Below are 19,479 nucleotides of genomic sequence, written 5' to 3' on the forward strand. Positions count from 1 at the left end.
TCACCGTTACTAAGAAAGGGTCGTCCAATTTTAGTTTGGTGTTCTTATTTTAAGGCTTGGTTTTTATATTTTTATCAGTTTATTCTGCACTGAGGACGGTCAAGCGGAGGTCTTGACCGAAATATTTGCATAATTTTTCAATTTTTTCACTGGCTGTTAATTGTCCTCGTTTTCTTCCTTTTTCGCGATTTTTTGTTTTATCATGATTAGCCAGTGTGGTCTCAGGAATTATTTAGCGTTATTTTTCTGCCTATAATTATTTAAGAATGACTCCTGATACTCAAGGACCGTTTAATTACAATAATAAGCTTTTTACCGATTCAAAACCATTTTAGCGTAAAGAGCGAGGTACTCAGGAGGGGACAGCCCCTCATATTTGTAAAAATTTCTGTTCGTTTCTGTTGTTTCAATGTTGCTCCTTACTTTCAGTTGAAAAAACTTGTTTTTTTATTTAATTTCTGATAGTTTTTAATTAATGCTGGAAATTACAGCTCCCCCTCCTTATGGAAAATTTCCAACACCAACAAAAACTCCTCAATGGAAAGATACTCCCATGTAAGCATCCCCGCCAGAAAATACCCCCCCCCCCCCCCGAAATATCCTTATACTGTCCAATAACCGATAGTATATGTAAACAATGGGCAAAGTTCATAACTTGCAGCCCTTATCCTGGGGACTGTGGGTGGTTAAGTCATCCTCAAAGACAAAGTTTTGTCATCCTCAAAGACTTTAGTCTATGCTGAAGAAAATGGTTATCTTAAAATTTTGATCGGACAGTTTTGGGTAAAAAGAGGGGGCGGAAGAAGGGCTAGCTACCCTCAAATATTTTTGATCACTTAAAAAGAGCACTAGAACTTATAATTTCAGATCAAACAAGCCCTCTTCCGATCTTTTACGATCACTGGGGTTCGATACGATCACCCCTGGGAAGCAAAAAAAAAAAATTAACAAGAAAAAACAAATAAATAAAGACGCATCCGTGATCTTGCATCGTGCAAAAACTTAAAAATTCCACATTTTTTATATAGGAGCTTGAAACTCTACAGTAGGGTTTACTGATATTCTGAATCTCATCGTGTGGTTTTCATTAAGATCACTTGATTTCTTAGGGTTGTTTTACCCCTTTTTCTAAAATTAGGCGAATTTTCTCAGGCTCAAGTAGAGATGCCATAATATCTCCGATCAGGGCTCCTTATATGGGCATAGAGTCATTAGGGAGAATGGGGTCAATGACCTCTTTCTCCAGGTGTGTTTTTGGCACGCTCTCAGCGAATGTTATGCCGTCCAGGAATTTGGAACACCTGTGCTGACAGTCATTAATCAAATTATTTCCAGGGAATGTCTGACAGATGACGTCAAGCTAATTAATGTCTTTGATACATTTCCAAAGAGAATTGTCTCCGAGACAAAGTTTAAAGTCTGACAGATGACGTCATGATTGATTGATTGACACGAAAGGGGAATTAATTTATTGTTCTAAAGAGAATTGATTCAAGAAAGGGAAATTAATTTGGACTTCTAACAAGAGAATCGTTTCCGAGCAAATGTTTTGATCTTAGCGCGCGAAAAGGTTTCCAAATAATTGAAATAAGCCAGCGCAGGGATGCCAAACAAAAGGTACATGCCGAAATTCCGTTTAGGGATAATTTTGGCGAAACCGTTTTAGCTATTTTATGGAACTATTTCGGCGAAACAGTTAGAGACATTTGAAAGAAGATTTTAGGAAAGGTTTTAGAACAGAATTTGAGGGTGGTCGTTATAATACACAAGTTTCATTTGAACAGTGTTGTGAGGTCCTCTACCCCAACCCCAAAGGGTTCCAATCCCCCTACCCCAACCCCGAAGGAAGCCCCCGGTACTCAAAGGTCCCCAAGCTCCCAAAGGGCCCCCCGACCCCCCAAACGCCCTCCCCAGACCCCCAAAGGCCCTCCCCGGTCCCCAAAAGCCCTACCCGAGCCCCCAAAGACCCTCCCGTGTCCCCAAAGGTCCAACGGGCGCACAAAGGACCATTTGGCCCTCAAAGGCCCCCCAGACCCCCACAGGCCCTCCCCCGTCCCCACAGGGCCCACGGGCTCACACAGGACCCTTCGGCCCTCCAAGGCCCCCCCGAGCCCCAAAGGCCCGCCCCCGGGCCGCCAAGGTCCCCCGGGCCCGAGACGTGCCGCGGGCCAGGAAAGCGCCGCATGGGGATGCGCCGCAGGGAGATGTGCCGCGGGTCAGAGGAAGCGCCGCAGGGGATGCGCCGCAGGGCTGCGCCGCAGGGATGCGCCGCAGGGGTGCCCCGCAAAAAGTAAACTAAAAAGTAAAATTTCGAAATGTTATCCCCCAAACGCCCTCCCGGGCCCCCCAAAGAGCCCCCTCTCCATTCTTTAATACTTTTTTATGGCTTTATTATATCTTTTCTCAACAAGTTCTATTCATAATGTCATTCCTAAACCCATTTTCCAGCCTCAAAGAGTCCCCTCCCCAATTCGCAAATACTTTCTTGAATTTTTTAACATGATATTTTTTTAACTTTTTACATATCTTAAAATGAGATGAAATATGCTTACGGCTCTACCAATCGTACTCTGTGCTTGTTCATGGACACGACGCGGCTTTTCCACTGGTACTCTATGGCAGGTTATCGACACTACCGAGTTTATTGCATGCATTAAATCAGTATTTCTTACGCAGTGGAAGGATCAACACACAATTCATATCTGTAAAAACTGAAGATGAATTATTCGACGAAAGTGTGTGCACATGAAAAAATCATTGTCGTGTTGAACGCTGACAAGGAGAAATACCTGAACTATGAACCGAGTGCAAGTGGAGATCTTATTGGCAATGTATGCATACGTTGTCATAACAGTGAGGAGTTAAATTCCTTTGGTGTACCCAAGAATTTCAATCGTGCAAACGGCGGATATGCAAGAGTAACATTACCAGAGAAATTAGTGCTCAAAGAGAATGCAAACTTAAAAATAATTGTCGATGATCGGGGACAACTCCTTGCTACGTCTTCTGGTAACACATTACCTGTTGATAAATCCTATCATCCTCTTTCCGGTATTAGCATTTTAAAGAGAACAAGAAGAAGACAAGCATACTCCTGCACCAAGATCATAAATCATATCATGTCAATGTGTCAAAACTGCCATCTATGTAAAAATAATGTGACAATAGACAGTGAAATCGCAGGCAGAATAAAAAGGACATTAGCAGACAATATCATCAATGAATATAAAGATGAATTGACGGAAAGTGAAGCGCAAGTGTACTAATAATGTGTAATAATGTATTTAACGTATTTTTATATTTATATTCTACATGTCATTATTTCATTAAAAATATTTTATGCATTATTTTGTTAAGTGTTCATTATTTTTTGGGGTTGTCAGAACGTTAACGTTCAGAATATCTATTAAAAAGGTCAGAGATGAAAGAAAAAGAATTTTTAGAGATAGAGATGCTACTAGCAGACTCAATTTTCTCAACGAAGCCAAGGAAAGTTCAAGTTCTCTTCTGAATTTTACCAAAGAACACGCTACAATTCTAATTGCTCCAGAGAAAACAAAAATCTTCCACTTAAGTTCTTTATTTCACAAAGACATAAAGAAATTTAAAGTTCAATTCTAAATTTTTCGCTGGCAGATAGGAAAAGCAATACCGTACTTGTGAATATTTTCATGGAAGATAAAAAGTTCTAGTTCAATTTAAAATTTTCTCAACGAAGTCAAGGAAAGTTCAAGCTCTCTTCTGAATTTTACCAAAGAACACGCTACAATTCTAATTTCGCCAGAGAAAATAAAAATCTTCCACTTCAGTTCTTTATTTCACAAAGACATGAAAAATTTAAAGTTCAATTCTAATTTTTCGATGGCAGATAGGAAAAGTTATACTATGATTTTGATTATTTTCTATGAAGATAAAAAGTTCTAGTTCAATTTAAAATTTTCTCAACGAAGTGAAGAAAAGTTCAAGTTCTCTTCTGAATTTTACCAAAGAACACGCTACAATTCTAATTGCTCCAGAGAAAACAAAAATCTTCCACTTCAGTTCTTTATTTCACAAAGACATAAAGAAATTTAAAGTTAAATTATAATTTTTCGATGTCAGATAGGAAAAGTTATACTATGATTTTGGTTATTTTCATGGAAGATAAAAAGTTCTAGTTCAATTTAAAATTTTCTCAACGAAGTGAAGAAAAATTCAAGTTCTCTTCTGAATTTTACCAAAGAACACGCTACAATTCTAATTGCTCCAGAGAAAACAAAAATCTTCCAATTCAGTTCTTTATTTCACAAAGACATGAAAAATTTAAAGTTCAATTCTAAATTTTTCGGTGGTAGATAGGAAAGGCAATACCGTACTTGTGAATATTTTCATGGAAGATAAAAAGTTCTAGTTCAATTTAAAATTTTCTCAACGAAGTGAAGAAAAATTCAAGTTCTCTTCTGAATTTTACCAAAGAACACGCTACAATTCAAATTTCTCCAGAGACAACAAAAATCTTCCAATTCAGTTCTTTATTTCACAAAGACATTAAAAATTTAAAGTTCAATTCGAATTTTTCGTTGGCAGATAGGAAACGTTATACTATGATTTTGATTATTTTCTATGAAGTTAAAAAGTTCTAGTTCATTTTAAAATTTTCTCAACGAAGCGAAGAAAAGTTCAAGTTCTCTTCTGAACTTTACCAAAGAACAAGCTACAATTCTAATTGCTCCAGAGAAAACAAAAATCTTCCACTTCAGATCTTTATTTCACAAAGACATAAAGAAATTTAAAGTTCAATTCTAAATTTTTCGGTGGTAGATAGGAAAAGCAATACCGTACTTGTGAATATTTTCATTGAAGATAAAAAGTTCTAGTTCAATTTAAAATTTTCTCAACGAAGTCAAGGAAAGTTCAAGTTCTCTTCTGAATTTTACCAAAGAACACGCTACAATTCTAATTTCGCCAGAGAAAATAAAAATCTTCCAATTCAGTTCTTTATTTCACAAAGACATGAAAAATTTAAAGTTCAATTCGAATTTTTCGATGGCAGATATGAAACGTTATACTATGATTTTGATTATTTTCTATGAAGGTAAAAAGTTCTAGTTCATTTTTAAATTTTCTCAACGAAGTGAAGAAAAGTTCAAGTTCTCTTCTGCACTTTACCAAAGAACACGCTACAATTCTAATTGCTCCAGAGAAAACAAAAATCTTCCACTTCAGTTCTTTATTTCACAAAGACATAAAGAAATTTAAAGTTCAATTCTAATTTTTCGATGTCAGATAGGAAAAGTTATACTATGATTTTGATTATTTTCATGGAAGATAAAAAGTTCTAGTTCAATTTAAAATTTTCTCAATGAAGTGAAGAAAAATTCAAGTTCTCTTCTGAATTTTACCAAAGAACACGCTACAATTCTAATTGCTCCAGAGAAAACAAAAATCTTCCACTTCAGTTCTTTATTTCACAAAGACATGAAAAATTTAAAGTTCAATTCTAAATTTTTCGGTGGTAGATAGGAAAGGCAATACCGTACTTGTGAAATATTTTCACGGAAGATAAAAAGTTCTAGTTCAATTTAAAATTTTCTCAACGAAGCGAAGAAAAGTTCAAGTTCTCTTCTGAACTTTACCAAAGAACACGCTACAATTCTAATTTCGCCAGAGAAAATAAAAATCTTCCAATTCAGTTCTTTATTTCACAAAGACATGAAAAATTTAAAGTTCAATTCTAATTTTTCGATGGCAGATAAGAAACGTTATACTATGATTTTGATTATTTTCTATGAAGGTAAAAAGTTCTAGTTCATTTTTAAATTTTCTCAACGAAGCGAAGAAAAGTTCAAGTTCTCTTCTGAACTTTACCAAAGAACAAGCTACAATTCTAATTGCTCCAGAGAAAACAAAAATCTTCCACTTCAGTTCTTTATTTCACAAAGACATAAAGAAATTTAAAGTTCAATTCTAATTTTTCGTTGAGAGATAGAAAAATTAATACCGTACTTGTGAAATACTTTCACGGAAGATAAAAAGTTCTAGTTAATTTTTAAATTTTCTCAACGAAGCCAAGTAAAGTTCAAGTTCTCTTCTGAATTTTACCAAAGAACACGCTACAATTCTAATTGCTCCACAGAAAACAAAAATCTTCCACTTCAGTTCTTTATTTCACAAAGACATAAAGAAATTTAAAGTTCAATTCCAATTTTTCGATGTCAGATAGGAAAAGTAATACCTTACTTGTGAAATATTTTCACGGAAGGTGAAAAGTTCTAGTTCAATTTTAAATTTTCTCAACGAAGCCAAGGAAAGTTCAAGTTGTCTTCTGAATTTTACCAAAGAACACGCTACAATTCTAATTGCTCCACAGAAAACAAAAATCTTCCACTTCAGTTCTTTATTTCACAAAGACATGAAAAATTTTAAGTTCAATTCTAAATTTTTCGGTGGTAGAGAGGAAAGGCAATACCGTACTTGTGAAATATTTTCACGGAAGATAAAAAGTTCTAGTTCAATTTAAAATTTTCTTAACGAAGTCAAGGAAAGTTCAAGTTCTCTTCTGAATTTTACCAAAGAACACACTTTAATTCTAATTTCTCCAGAGAAAACAAAAATCTTCCACGTCAGTTTTAAGTTCACCAAGACATGAAAAATTTAAAGTTCAATTCTAATTTTTCGATGTCAGATAGGAAAAGCAATACCGTACTTGTGAAATATTTTCACGGAAGGTAAAAAGTTCTAGTTCAATTTAAAATTTTCTCAACGAAGCCAAGGAAAGTTCAAGTTCTCTTCTGAATTTTACCAAAGAACACGCTACAATTCTAATTTCTCCAGAGAAAACAAAAATCTTCCACGTCAGTTCTTTATTTCACAAAGACATAAAGAAATTTAAAGTTCAATTCTAATTTTTCGATGTCAGATAGGAAAAGTTATACTATGATTTTGATTATTTTCACGGAAGATAAAAAGTTCTAGATCAATTTAAAATTTTCTCAACGAAGCCAAGGAAAGTTCAAGTTCTCTTCTGAATTTTACCAAAGAACACGATACAATTCTAATTTCTCCAGAGAAAACAAAAATCTTCCACTTCAGTTCTTTATTTCACAAAGACATAAAGAAATTTAAAGTTCAATTCTAATTTTTCGATGTCAGATAGGAAAAGTAATACCATACTTGTGAATATTTTCATGGAAGATAAAAAGTTCTAGTTCAATTTAAAATTTTCTCAACGAAGCCAAGGAAAGTTCAAGTTCTCTTCTGAATTTTACCAAAGAACACGCTACAATTCTAATTTCTCCAGAGAAAACAAAAATCTTCCACTTCAGTTCTTTATTTCACAAAGACATAAAGAAATTTAAAGTTCAATTCTAATTTTTCGGTGGCAGATAGGAAAAGTAATACCATACTTGTGAATATTTTCAATGAAGATAAAAAGTTCTAGTTCAATTTAAAATTTTCTCAACGAAGTCAAGGAAAGTTCAAGTTCTCTTCTGAACTTTACCAAAGAACACGCTTCAATTCTAATTTCTCCAGAGAAAACATAAATCTTCCACGTCAGTTTTAAGTTCACCAAGACATGAAAAATTTAAAGTTCAATTCTAAATTTTTCGTTGAGAGATAGAAAAATTAATACCATACTTGTGAATATTTTCACAGAAGATAAATACAATACATTTGAATATTTTCCCGGAAGATAAAAAGTTCTAGTTCAATTTAAAATTTTCTCAACGAAGTCAAGGAAAGTTCAAGTTCTCTACTGAACTTTACCAAAGAACACGCTTCAATTCTAATTTCTCCAGAGAAAACAAAAATCTTCCACTTCAGTTCTTTATTTCACAAAGACATAAAGAAATTTAAAGTTCAATTCTAATTTTTCGGTGGAAGATAGAAAAAGTAATACCATACTTGTGAATATTTTCACAGAAGATAAATACCATACATGTAAATATTTTCCCAAAAGATAAAAAGTTCTAGTTCAATTTTAAATTTTCACAACGAAGTGAAGAAAAGCTCAAGTTCTCTTCTGAATGTTCTTAAAGAAGTGAAAAAAGTTTGCTCAATTCTGAATTTTACCAATGAAAATGAAAAAGCTCCCACTTCAGTTCTTAATTTCTCAAAGACATAAAACATTCAAAGTTCTCTTCTAATTTTTCCAAGAAAATAAAAAGGTTCCATTTCAGTTCAGGTTTTTCCTCAAAGAGTAAAAAAATTTAAAGTCCTATTCTAATTTTAAATTAAATTTTACCTGCTTTGTCTTATGGATTTACCCCTCAAATTTTTAAACTAGAAAATGAGGGACTTGTTCTATTATTAAAGACAATCGTTCAAACTCGTTCATCTAACCTCCAAAACAATAGGTTCGGTTAGGAATAAATAAATATTAATAAATAAATAGAAACATTTCTACATGTTTAAGTTAGGTTAGATTAACTTGTCATGAGCTCTCATGATAAGTTAACCTAACCTTTTCCGGCGAGTATGGTTAGGTTAGGTTAGGCTAGATTAAATTAGGTTAGATTAGATTAGGTTAAGTTAGCTTAGGTTAGCCCACGTACGCGTCACTGAGGTTAGCTTAGGTTAGGTGAGAGACAGGCAAAAAGTTAGGTGTATGATTAGGTTAGGTTAGGTTAGATTAAGTTAGCTTAGATTAAGTTAGGTTAGGTTAGGTTAGGCTAGGTTAGCCTACGTACGTGCGCGTACGTAGGCTAACCTAGCTTAACCTAACTTAACCTAACTTAATCTAAGCTAACTTAATCTAACCTAACCTAACCTAATCATACACCTAACTTTTGCCTGTCTCTCACCTAACCTAAGCTAACCTAAGTGACGCGTACGTGGGCTAACCTAACCTAACTTAACCTAACCTAATCTAACCTAACTTAATCTTGCCTAACCTGACCTAACCATACTCGCCGGAAAAGGTTAGGTTAACTTATCATGAGAGCTCATGACAAGTTAATCTAACCTAACTTAAACATGTAGAAATGTTTCTATTTATTTATTAATATTTATTTATTCCTAACCGAACCTATTGTTTTGGAGGTTAGATGAACGAGTTTGAACGATTGTCTTTAATAATAGAACAAGTCCCTCATTTTCTAATTTAAAAATTTGAGGGGTAAATCCATAAGACAAAGCAGGTAAAATTTAATTTAAAATTAGAATAGGACTTTAAATTTTTTACTCTTTGAGAAAAAACCTGAACTGAAATGGAACCTTTTTATTTTCTTGGAAAAATTAGAAGAGAACTTTGAATGTTTTATGTCTTTGAGAAATTAAGAACTGAAGTGGGAGCTTTTTTCATTTTCATTGGTAAAATTCAGAATTGGGCAAACTTTGTTCACTTCTTTAAGAACATTCAGAAGAGAACTTGAGCTTTTCTTCACTTCGTTGTGAAAATTTAAAATTGAACTAGAACTTTTTATCTTTCGGGAAAATATTTACATGTATGGTATTTATCTTCTGTGAAAATATTCACAAGTATGGTATTACTTTTTCTATCTTCCACCGAAAAATTAGAAATGAACTTAAAATTTCTTTATGTCTTTGTGAAATAAAGAACTGAAGTGGAAGGTTTTGTTTTCTCTGGGGAAATTAGAATTGAAGCGTGTTCTTTGGTAAAATTCAGTAGAGAACTTGAACTTTCCTTGACTTCGTTGAGAAAATTTTAAATTGAACTAGAACTTTTTATCTTCCGGGAAAATATTCAAATGTATTGTATTTATCTTCTGTGAAAATATTCACAAGTATGGTATTAATTTTTCTATCTCTCAACGAAAAATTTAGAATTGAACTTTAAATTTTTCATGTCTTTGTGAACTTAAAACTAAAGTGGAAGATTTTTGTTTTCTCTGGAGAAATTAGAATTGAAGCGTGTTCTTTGGTAAAGTTCAGAAGAGAACTTGAACTTTCCTTGACTTCGTTGAGGAAATTTTAAATTGAACTAGAACTTTTTATCTTCCAGGAAAATATTCACAAGTATGGTATTACTTTTCCTATCTGCCACCGAAAAATTAGAATTGAACTTTAAATTTCTTTATGTCTTTGTGAAATAAAGAACTGAAGTGAAAGATTTTTGTTTTCTCTGGAGCAATTAGAATTGTAGCGTGTTCTTTTTTTGGTAAAGTTCAGAAGAGAACTTGAACTTTCCTTGACTTCGTTGAGAAAATTTTAAATTGAACTAGAAATTTTTATCTTCCGTGAAAATATTCACAAGTATGGTATTACTTTTCCTATCTGACATCGAAAAATTAGAATTGAACTTTAAATTTCTTTATGTCTTTGTGAAATAAAGAACTGAAGTGGAAGATTTTTGTTTTCTCTGGAGCAATTAGAATTGTAGCGTGTTCTTTGGTAAAATTCAGAAGAGAACTTGAACTTTCCTTGGCTTCGTTGAGAAAATTTTAAATTGAACTAGAACTTTTTATCTTCCATGAAAATAATCAAAATCATGGTATAACTTTTCCTATCTGACATCGAAAAATTAGAATTGAACTTTAAATTTCTTTATGTCTTTGTGAAATAAAGAACTGACGTGGAAGATTTTTGTTTTCTCTGGAGAAATTAGAATTGTAGCGTGTTCTTTGGTAAAATTCAGAAGAGAATTTGAACTTTCCTTGGCTTCGTTGAGAAAATTTAAAATTGATCTAGAACTTTTCACCTTACGTGAAAATATTCACAAGTACGGTATTACTTTTCCTATCTGACATCGAAAAATTAGAATTGAACTTTAAATTTTTCATGTCTTGGTGAACTTAAAACTGACGTGGAAGATTTTTGTTTTCTCTGGAGAAATTAGAATTAAAGTGTGTTCTTTGGTAAAATTCAGAAGAGAACTTGAACTTTCCTTGACTTCGTTAAGAAAATTTTAAATTGAACTAGAACTTTTTATCTTCCATGAAAATATTCACAAGTACGGTATTGCCTTTCCTCTCTACCACCGAAAAATTTAGAATTGAACTTAAAATTTTTCATGTCTTTGTGAAATAAAGAACTGAAGTGGAAGATTTTTGTTTTCTCTGGAGAAATTAGAATTGTAGCGTGTTCTTTGGTAAAATTCAGAAGAGAACTTGAACTTTCCTTGGCTTAGTTGAGGAAATTTTAAATTGAACTAGAACTTTTCACCTTCCGTGAAAATATTTCACAAGTACGGTATTGCTTTTCCTATCTCACATCGAAAAATTGGAATTGAACTTTAAATTTATATATGTCTTTGTGAAATATATAACTGTAGTGGAAGATTTTTGTTTTATCTGGAGCAATTAGAATTGTAGCGTGTTCTTTGGTAAAATTCAGAAGAGAACTTGAACTTTCCTTGGCTTCGTTGAGAAAATTTAAAAATGAACTAGAACTTTTTATCTTCCGTGAAAATATTTCACAAGTACGGTATTAATTTTTCTATCTCTCAACGAAAAATTAGAATTGAACTTTAAATTTCTTTATGTCTTTGTGAAATAAAGAACTGAAGTGGAAGATTTTTGTTTTCTCTGGAGCAATTAGAATTGTAGCGTGTTCTTTGGTAAATTGCAGAAGAGAACTTGAACTTTTCTTCGCTTCGTTGAGAAAATTTTAAAATGAACTAGAACTTTTTACCTTCATAGAAAATAGTCAAAATCATAGTATAACGTTTCCTATCTGCCATCGAAAAATTAGAATTGAACTTTAAATTTTTCATGTCTTTGTGAAATAAAGAACTGAATTGGAAGATTTTTATTTTCTCTGGCGAAATTAGAATTGTAGCGTGTTCTTTGGTAAAATTCAGAAGAGAACTTGAACTTTTTCTTCACTTCGTTGAGAAAATTTTAAATTGAACTAGAACTTTTTATCTTCCGTGAAAATATTTCACAAGTACGGTATTGCTTTTCCTATCTACCACCGAAAAATTTAGAATTGAACTTTAAATTTTTCATGTCTTTGTGAAATAAAGAACTGAAGTGGAAGATTTTTGTTTTCTCTGGAGCAATTAGAATTGTAGCGTGTTCTTTGGTAAAATTCAGAAGAGAACTTGAATTTTTCTTCACTTCATTGAGAAAATTTTAAATTGAACTAGAACTTTTTATCTTCCATGAAAATAATCAAAATCATAGTATAACTTTTCCTATCTGACATCGAAAAATTATAATTGAACTTTAAATTTCTTTATGTCTTTGTGAAATAAAGAACTGAATTGGAAGATTTTTGTTTTCTCTGGAGCAATTAGAATTGTAGCGTGTTCTTTGGTAAAGTTCAGAAGAGAACTTGAACTTTTCTTCGCTTCGTTGAGAAAATTTAAAAATGAACTAGAACTTTTTACCTTCATAAAAAATAATCAAAATCATAGTATAACGTTTCCTATCTGCCATCGAAAAATTAGAATTGAACTTTAAATTTTTCATGTCTTTGTGAAATAAAGAACTGAATTGGAAGATTTTTATTTTCTCTGGAGAAATTAGAATTGTAGTGTGTTCTTTGGTAAAATTCAGAAGAGAGCTTGAACTTTCCTTGACTTCGTTGAGAAAATTTTAAATTGAACTAGAACTTTTTATCTTCCATGAAAATATTCACAAGTACGGTATTGCTTTTCCTATCTACCAGCGAAAAATTTAGAATTGAACTTTAAATTTCTTTATGTCTTTGTGAAATAAAGAACTGAAGTGGAAGATTTTTGTTTTCTCTGGAGCAATTAGAATTGTAGCGTGTTCTTTGGTAAAGTGCAGAAGAGAACTTGAACTTTTCTTCACTTCGTTGAGAAAATTTAAAAATGAACTAGAACTTTTTACCTTCATAGAAAATAATCAAAATCATAGTATAACTTTTCTTATCTGCCATCGAAAAATTAGAATTGAACTTTAAATTTTTCATGTCTTTGTGAAATAAAGAACTGAAGTGGAAGATTTTTGTTTTCTCTGGAGAAATTAGAATTGTAGCGTGTTCTTTGGTAAAATTCAGAAGAGAACTTGAACTTTTCTTCACTTCGTTGAGAAAATTTTAAATTGAACTAGAACTTTTTATCTTCCATGAAAATATTCACAAGTACGGTATTGCCTTTCCTATTTACCACCGAAAAATTTAGAATTGAACTTTAAATTTTTCATGTCTTTGTGAAATAAAGAACTGTAGTGGAAGATTTTTGTTTTCTCTGGTGAAATTAGAATTGAAGCGTGTTCTTTGGTAAAATTCAGAGGAGAACTTGAATTTTTCTTCACTTTGTTGAGAAAATTTTAAATTGAACTAGAACTTTTTATCTTCCATGAAAATATTCAAAATCATAGTATAACTTTTCCTATCTGACATCGAAAAATTAGAATTGAACTTTAAATTTCTTTATGTCTTTGTGAAATAAAGAACTGAAGTGGAAGATTTTTGTTTTCTCTGGAGAAATTAGAATTGTAGCGTGTTCTTTGGTAAATTGCAGAAGAGAACTTGAACTTTTCTTCGCTTCGTTGAGAAAATTTAAAAATGATCTATAACTTTTTAACTTCATAGAAAATAATCAAAATCATAGTATAACGTTTCCTATCTGCCACCGAAAAATTAGAATTGAACTTTAAATTTTTAATGTCTTTGTGAAATAAAGAACTGAAGTGGAAGATTTTTATTTTCTCTGGCGAAATTAGAATTGTAGCGTGTTCTTTGGTAAAATTCAGAAGAGAACTTGAACTTTCCTTGACTTCGTTGAGAAAATTTTAAATTGAACTAGAACTTTTTATCTTCCATGAAAATATTCACAAGTACGGTATTGCTTTTCCTATCTACCAGCGAAAAATTTAGAATTGAACTTTAAATTTCTTTATGTCTTTGTGAAATAAAGAACTGAAGTGGAAGATTTTTGTTTTCTCTGGAGCAATTAGAATTGTAGCGTGTTCTTTGGTAAAATTCAGAAGAGAACTTGAACTTTCCTTGGCTTCGTTGAGAAAATTGAGTCTGCTAGTAGCATCTCTATCTCTAAAAATTCTTTTTCTTTCATCTCTGACCTTTTTAATAGATATTCTGAACGTTAACGTTCTGACAACCCCAAAAAATAATGAACACTTAACAAAATAATGCATAAAATATTTTTAATGAAATAATGACATGTAGAATATTAATATAAAAATACGTTAAATACATTATTACACATTATTAGTACACTTGCGCTTCACTTTCCGTCAATTCATCTTTATATTCATTGATGATATTGTCTGCTAATGTCCTTTTTATTCTGCCTGCGATTTCACTGTCTATTGTCACATTATTTTTACATAGATGGCAGTTTTGACACATTGACATGATATGATTTATGATGTTGGTGCAGGAGTATGCTTGTCTTCTTCTTGTTCTCTTTAAAATGCTAATACCGGAAAGAGGATGATAGGATTTATCAACAGGTAATGTGTTACCGGAAGCCGTAGCAAGGAGTTGTCCCCGATCATCGACAATTATTTTTAAGTTTGCATTCTCTTTGAGCACTAATTTCTCTGGTAATGTTACTCTTGCATATCCGCCGTTTGCACGATTGAAATTCTTGGGTACACCAAAGGAATTTAACTCCTCACTGTTATGACAACGTATGCATACATTGCCAATAAGATCTCCACTTGCACTCGTTTCATAGTTCAGGTATTTTTCCTTGTCAGCGTTCAACACGACAATGATTTTTTCATGTGCACACACTTTCGTCGAATAATTCATCTTCACTTTTTACAGATATGAATTGTGTGTTGATCCTTCCACTGCGTAAGAAATACTGATTTAATGCATGCAATAAACTCGGTAGTGTCGATAACCTGCCATAGAGTACCAGTGGAAAAGCCGCGTCGTGTCCATGAACAAGCACAGAGTACGATTGGTAGAGCCGTAAGCATATTTCATCTCATTTTAAGATATGTAAAAAGTTAAAAAAAATACCATGTTAAAAAATTAAAGAAAATATTTACGAATTGGGGAGGGGACTCTTTGAGGTTGGAAAATGGGTTTAGTAATGACATTATGAATGGAACTTGTTCAGAAAAGATATAATAAAGCCATAAAAAAGTAGTAAAAAATGGCGAGGGGGCTCGTGGGGGGGCCCGGGAGGGCGTTTGGGGGATAACCTTTCGAAATTTTACTTTTTAGTTTACTTTTTGTGGCGCATCCCTGCGGCGCCTCCCTGCGGCGCAGCCCTGCGGCGCCTCCCCTGCGACACTTCCTCTGACCCGCGGCGCATCCCCCTGCGGCGCATCCCCATGCGGCGCTTTCCTGGCCCGCGGCACTTCTCGGGCCCGGGGGACCTTTGGGGACCGGGGGAGGGCCTTTTGGGCTCTGGGGGGCCTTTGAGGGCCGAATGGTCCTTTGTGAGCCCGTTGGACCTTTGAGGACCGGGGAGGGCCTTTGGGGGTCTGGGGGGCCTTTGAGGGCCGAATGGTCCTTTGTGAGCCCTTTGGGGACCGGGGAGGGTCTTTGGGGGCTTGGGTAGGGCTTTTGGGGACCGGGGAGGGCCTTTGGGGGTCTGGGGAGGGCGTTTGGGGGGTCGGGGGGCCCTTTAGGAGCTTGGGGACCTTTGAGTACCGGGGGCTTCCTTCGGGGTTGGGGTAGGGGGATTGGAACCCTTTGGGGTTGGGGTAGAGGACCTCACAACACTGTTCAAATGAAACTTGTGTATTATAACGACCACCCTCAAATTCTGTTCTAAAACCTTTCCTAAAATCTTCTTTCAAATGTCTCTAACTGTTTCGCCGAAATAGTTCCATAAAATAGCTAAAACGGTTTCGCCAAAATTATCCCAAAACGGAATTTCGGCATGTTCCTTTTGTTTGGCATCCCTGCGCTGGCTTATTTCAATTATTTGGAAACCTTTTCGCGCGCTAAGATCAATACATTTGCTCGGAAACGGTTCTCTTGTTAGAAGTCCAAATTAATTTCCCTTTCGTGAATCAATTCTCTCTAGAACAACAAATTAATTCCCCTTTCGTGTCAATCAATCAATCATGACGTCATCTGTCAGACTTTAAACTTTGTCTCGGAGACAATTCTCTTTGGAAATGTATCAAAGACATTAATTAGCTTGACGTCATCTGTCAGACATTCCCTGGAAATAATTTGATTAATGACTGTCAGCACAGGTGTTCCAAATTCCTGGACGGCATAACATTCGCTGAGAGCGTGCCAAAAACACACCTGGAGAAAGAGGTCATTGACCCCATTCTCCCTAATGACTCTATGCCCATATAAGGAGCCCTGATCGGAGATATTATGGCATCTCTACTGGCTCATTTGATGGGTAACATTAAACTTCATAAATTTTTGTATATTTTGAATAAGTATTAAAATTCAATTCTTTTGATGGATCTCTTATTATCAAGACTCTGTTTCTTATAGTTTCGGGTACTATTGAGCCACATCGCTCCTTACTTAAAGTTCGTCACCACGAACCTTTTGAGCGGAATAGTTATGCTATTTTTTGTTATTTTCTGCATCAATTCATAAGTTTACTTTTTCCAAGAACGATAAGCCCATTAATCTACAAATTTAGTATCAACCCTCCATTTTTTCACTGCCTGTACGGTTTATCAAGCTTGAAGTTCCAACTAAGGTAAAGTTGCAACCAACAAGATAAACAAACATCTCATCAACATAAATATGATTTAATATATAAAAAACATTGGCCATATATCGTTCTATCTGCTACAGTCATTGTTACCATGATTGTCAGTCTCATAGGAAGTATTTTTGAAGCAGTCAGAACGGTACTCTTGCATTATGCGGGCCTATCTAAATAATCAAGTTTGGTTAATGTTAATGAAATAAAATACAATAGTAGGAATATATAATAGTTTAGCAACTAATTTGGGCTATATATTTGAAAATTAGGGGGGGAAGGTGTTGGTAAAGCATAGCATATATTAAATACGTAGCCTAACCTAATTTAACCTTTATACCCCCCTACCCCTATACCCCCAAAAAACAACAGTTTAATATCGTGTACGCAATGAAAACCACGCTATCATTGCCTACTCTATAGCGGTTAACACGTCAAAAACGGGTTTTATCGTTGCCTACTCTTAGCGGTTAACCCGAAAGGCCCGCATAATCCAAGAGTACCGACCGACAGAACAATCGATGTTGTCTCAGTTGTTATAGTTGGTGAGCTGATCATGCAGATCAACTCATTGGGGAATCAACTCCTGGGGAATATCAACGCTCTCCCCTTTTCCACCTTTGTGCAAGTGAGCAAGCAATATAAAGTTTATCACAGAAAAGCCAAAGGGCTATTCCAACCAACAAGATATTAAAAATATATTAATACCCACACATTTTAACAACATAAATAAATAGGGAAAATTTGGCCATAAATTATTCTATCTGCGATAGTCAATTTTATCCTGATTTTCAATCTCGAAGGATGTATTTTTGAAGGATACAGAGCAAGTTGTTATAATTGGTGAGTTGATCGGGCAGGCTAAATCAATTTGAGTAGCTTTTTTCATTGTTTTAGAAGAAAGAAGTGGATTACTAAAAATAATATTTCCCGTACAAAAAAGAAGAATAAAACAGAAAAAAAAAACAGTAGGCTACCCTTGGACAATGTAGAATTCCAGAACAATGGCTCAGAATATTTCTGGACTAAAGTTTAAATAAGAAAAAAAAAAAAAAAAAAAAAAAAAAACGTGAATTAAGTCTATGTAAATTTTAGTAAACGATAAGCCATTCCATAATATATCTAGGGACTCTTTAGTTTTATATAGGTATCTTTAGAGGTGCTGAAATTTTTATTTTGGGTTTGGTTCTGTTTTGTCGTTTGTAAAAACCCATAGAATCTATTATAAGCAACCAAAAATCAGAATAAGATCGCCCAAGCTTCCACTTCCCAGACGTACCAATAGGAGGAGGAGAATTGACTCCTAGAGATTCAAAAAGACCTTTCTCTTTTCTATCTTTGTTTTAGTGAAACTAAATCGGAGAAAAATTACTTAAATTTTTTTTTCGTGTGGATCAGGGATGGGGGGGGGCAATGTGCTTCTACGGGGGAATTTTCCTAGGAGAGGTGTGGGGGTATATGCGCGACACATTTTTATGTCTAAAATTTCCTTCACCCAGCGAAGTTTGGTCCTCTGGTACTTTGGTAAAATTAAAAAGGTAAATAGGAGGCCGCAAGTGCCGCTGAACCTTATAATATAGTTTAACTTTTACATAACAATGCTTAGAAATTTAATATCGTCCTTGGAAAAGATAACCCTTAAGGGTTTTGCAAGGGGGGGAGCGGAATTTCAAAAGCAATTTTTCAAGAGTTAATAATTATAATCTTAGAAAGGATTTGGTTAAATACTGTTCCTCCTGGGGAATGCCCACATTGCCCCTTTTTCTATCTTTGCGTGGGTGAGCATACGATATAAAGTTTATAACAAAAAACAAGAGTGTCATTTAAAGCAACAAGATAATTAAAATATAGTAATAAAGAAACATATTAACAACCTGAATAAATTTACTTAAACGTTAGCCTACACTGCAAAACACATTTCAAAGTACTTGATCTTCCCAGCCTCTTAATGGAAATATGTACTGGCTATGTAACCAATTGTATTTATGCATTTATGCCGTTTGAAAAAGCATTAATGCCGTTTGTTCTTGTGCCGCAGTGAAACATTATTAAGTAGAAAACTGCAGACTCCCTTTGCTCCTTGTAACTTCTTATCTAACCCAAGTTCTTGGATGAATTTTTATCGTGCACCCAATAATACCCAAGAAATTATCTAAATGCTTACCTTTCTGCTTAGCCAGCAACTACTCCAATCCTAATCTAATTTATGCAGAAGTACTAAAAAACATCTTCAATGTAAATAATTCACACCTCTGAATTCAGAAGGTGAATGATGAGCATACACATTGAATTCAACTTTTAGGAATAGGCATTCAATTGCTCTGCGCAATATCCCTGAACACCTATTACGCTGATGGGCTGACTTCAAATTCAAAGAAAAGTTTACTAGAGAGAACGTCTTATCTTCTACCGAAATATCTTGCGTTTTACTGGGAGTTAATTGGCCTATTGTTCTTTGTAGGAATGTCTCTTTCACCTTTTGACTTTCATTGGAGAGTATCCATTCTCATGGAGTTGCGTTAAGAGCCAGACGAGCTTGTGGTCTTGATCAGCCACTCAGAATCAAAACGTTTTCAGTAAAAAGTCTAAGTCCCGTTCCCCAGCTACAGGTTTGCACACCTGATGATAATAAAGCTAAGGTTTATCAATAGTTTGTGCCTTTTCCTGATTAAAATTAAAACGAGCCTAAAAGATTTTGAACATAAAGGGGCTGCCCCTTTCTCTACCCCAAATCTTTGAAAAGACTCCTGAAACACAAGGGACAAACAAATAAACATTCAAATGGGGATAAGTTCATTTATTAGACAATAAAAACAGGTATAAAAGTATTGATATTTCGACAACACATATACATTGATCTTCATGAGCAGAAAAACTAAGCATTAAAAATTAAACTAGCATATTTATACAGAGCGAAATAATAACTTCCTGTCCATTTAAAATTTGTCTGAGAGAGTTCAATAACT

General features: G+C 34.1%; 1 protein-coding gene across 1 annotated transcript in view; it reads right to left on the minus strand.

The window, feature by feature from the left end:
- LOC148941109 (transcription factor SOX-3-like) overlaps positions 1-18,808 on the minus strand; it is a 31,588-nt gene extending 12,780 nt beyond the window's left edge. Inside the window, exon 1 of the mRNA XM_089104365.1 lies at positions 18,678-18,808. The gene's annotated coding sequence lies outside the window, so the exon portion shown is untranslated. The remainder of the gene's footprint in view (positions 1-18,677) is intronic.
- Between the last annotated feature and the right edge of the window lie 671 nt (positions 18,809-19,479).

The sequence above is a fragment of the Artemia sp. Qi Xiang Cuo genome, chromosome 18, assembly GCF_049724085.1.
Source record: "Artemia sp. Qi Xiang Cuo chromosome 18, ASM4972408v1, whole genome shotgun sequence".
Taxonomy (NCBI): Eukaryota; Metazoa; Arthropoda; class Branchiopoda; order Anostraca; family Artemiidae; genus Artemia; species Artemia sp. Qi Xiang Cuo.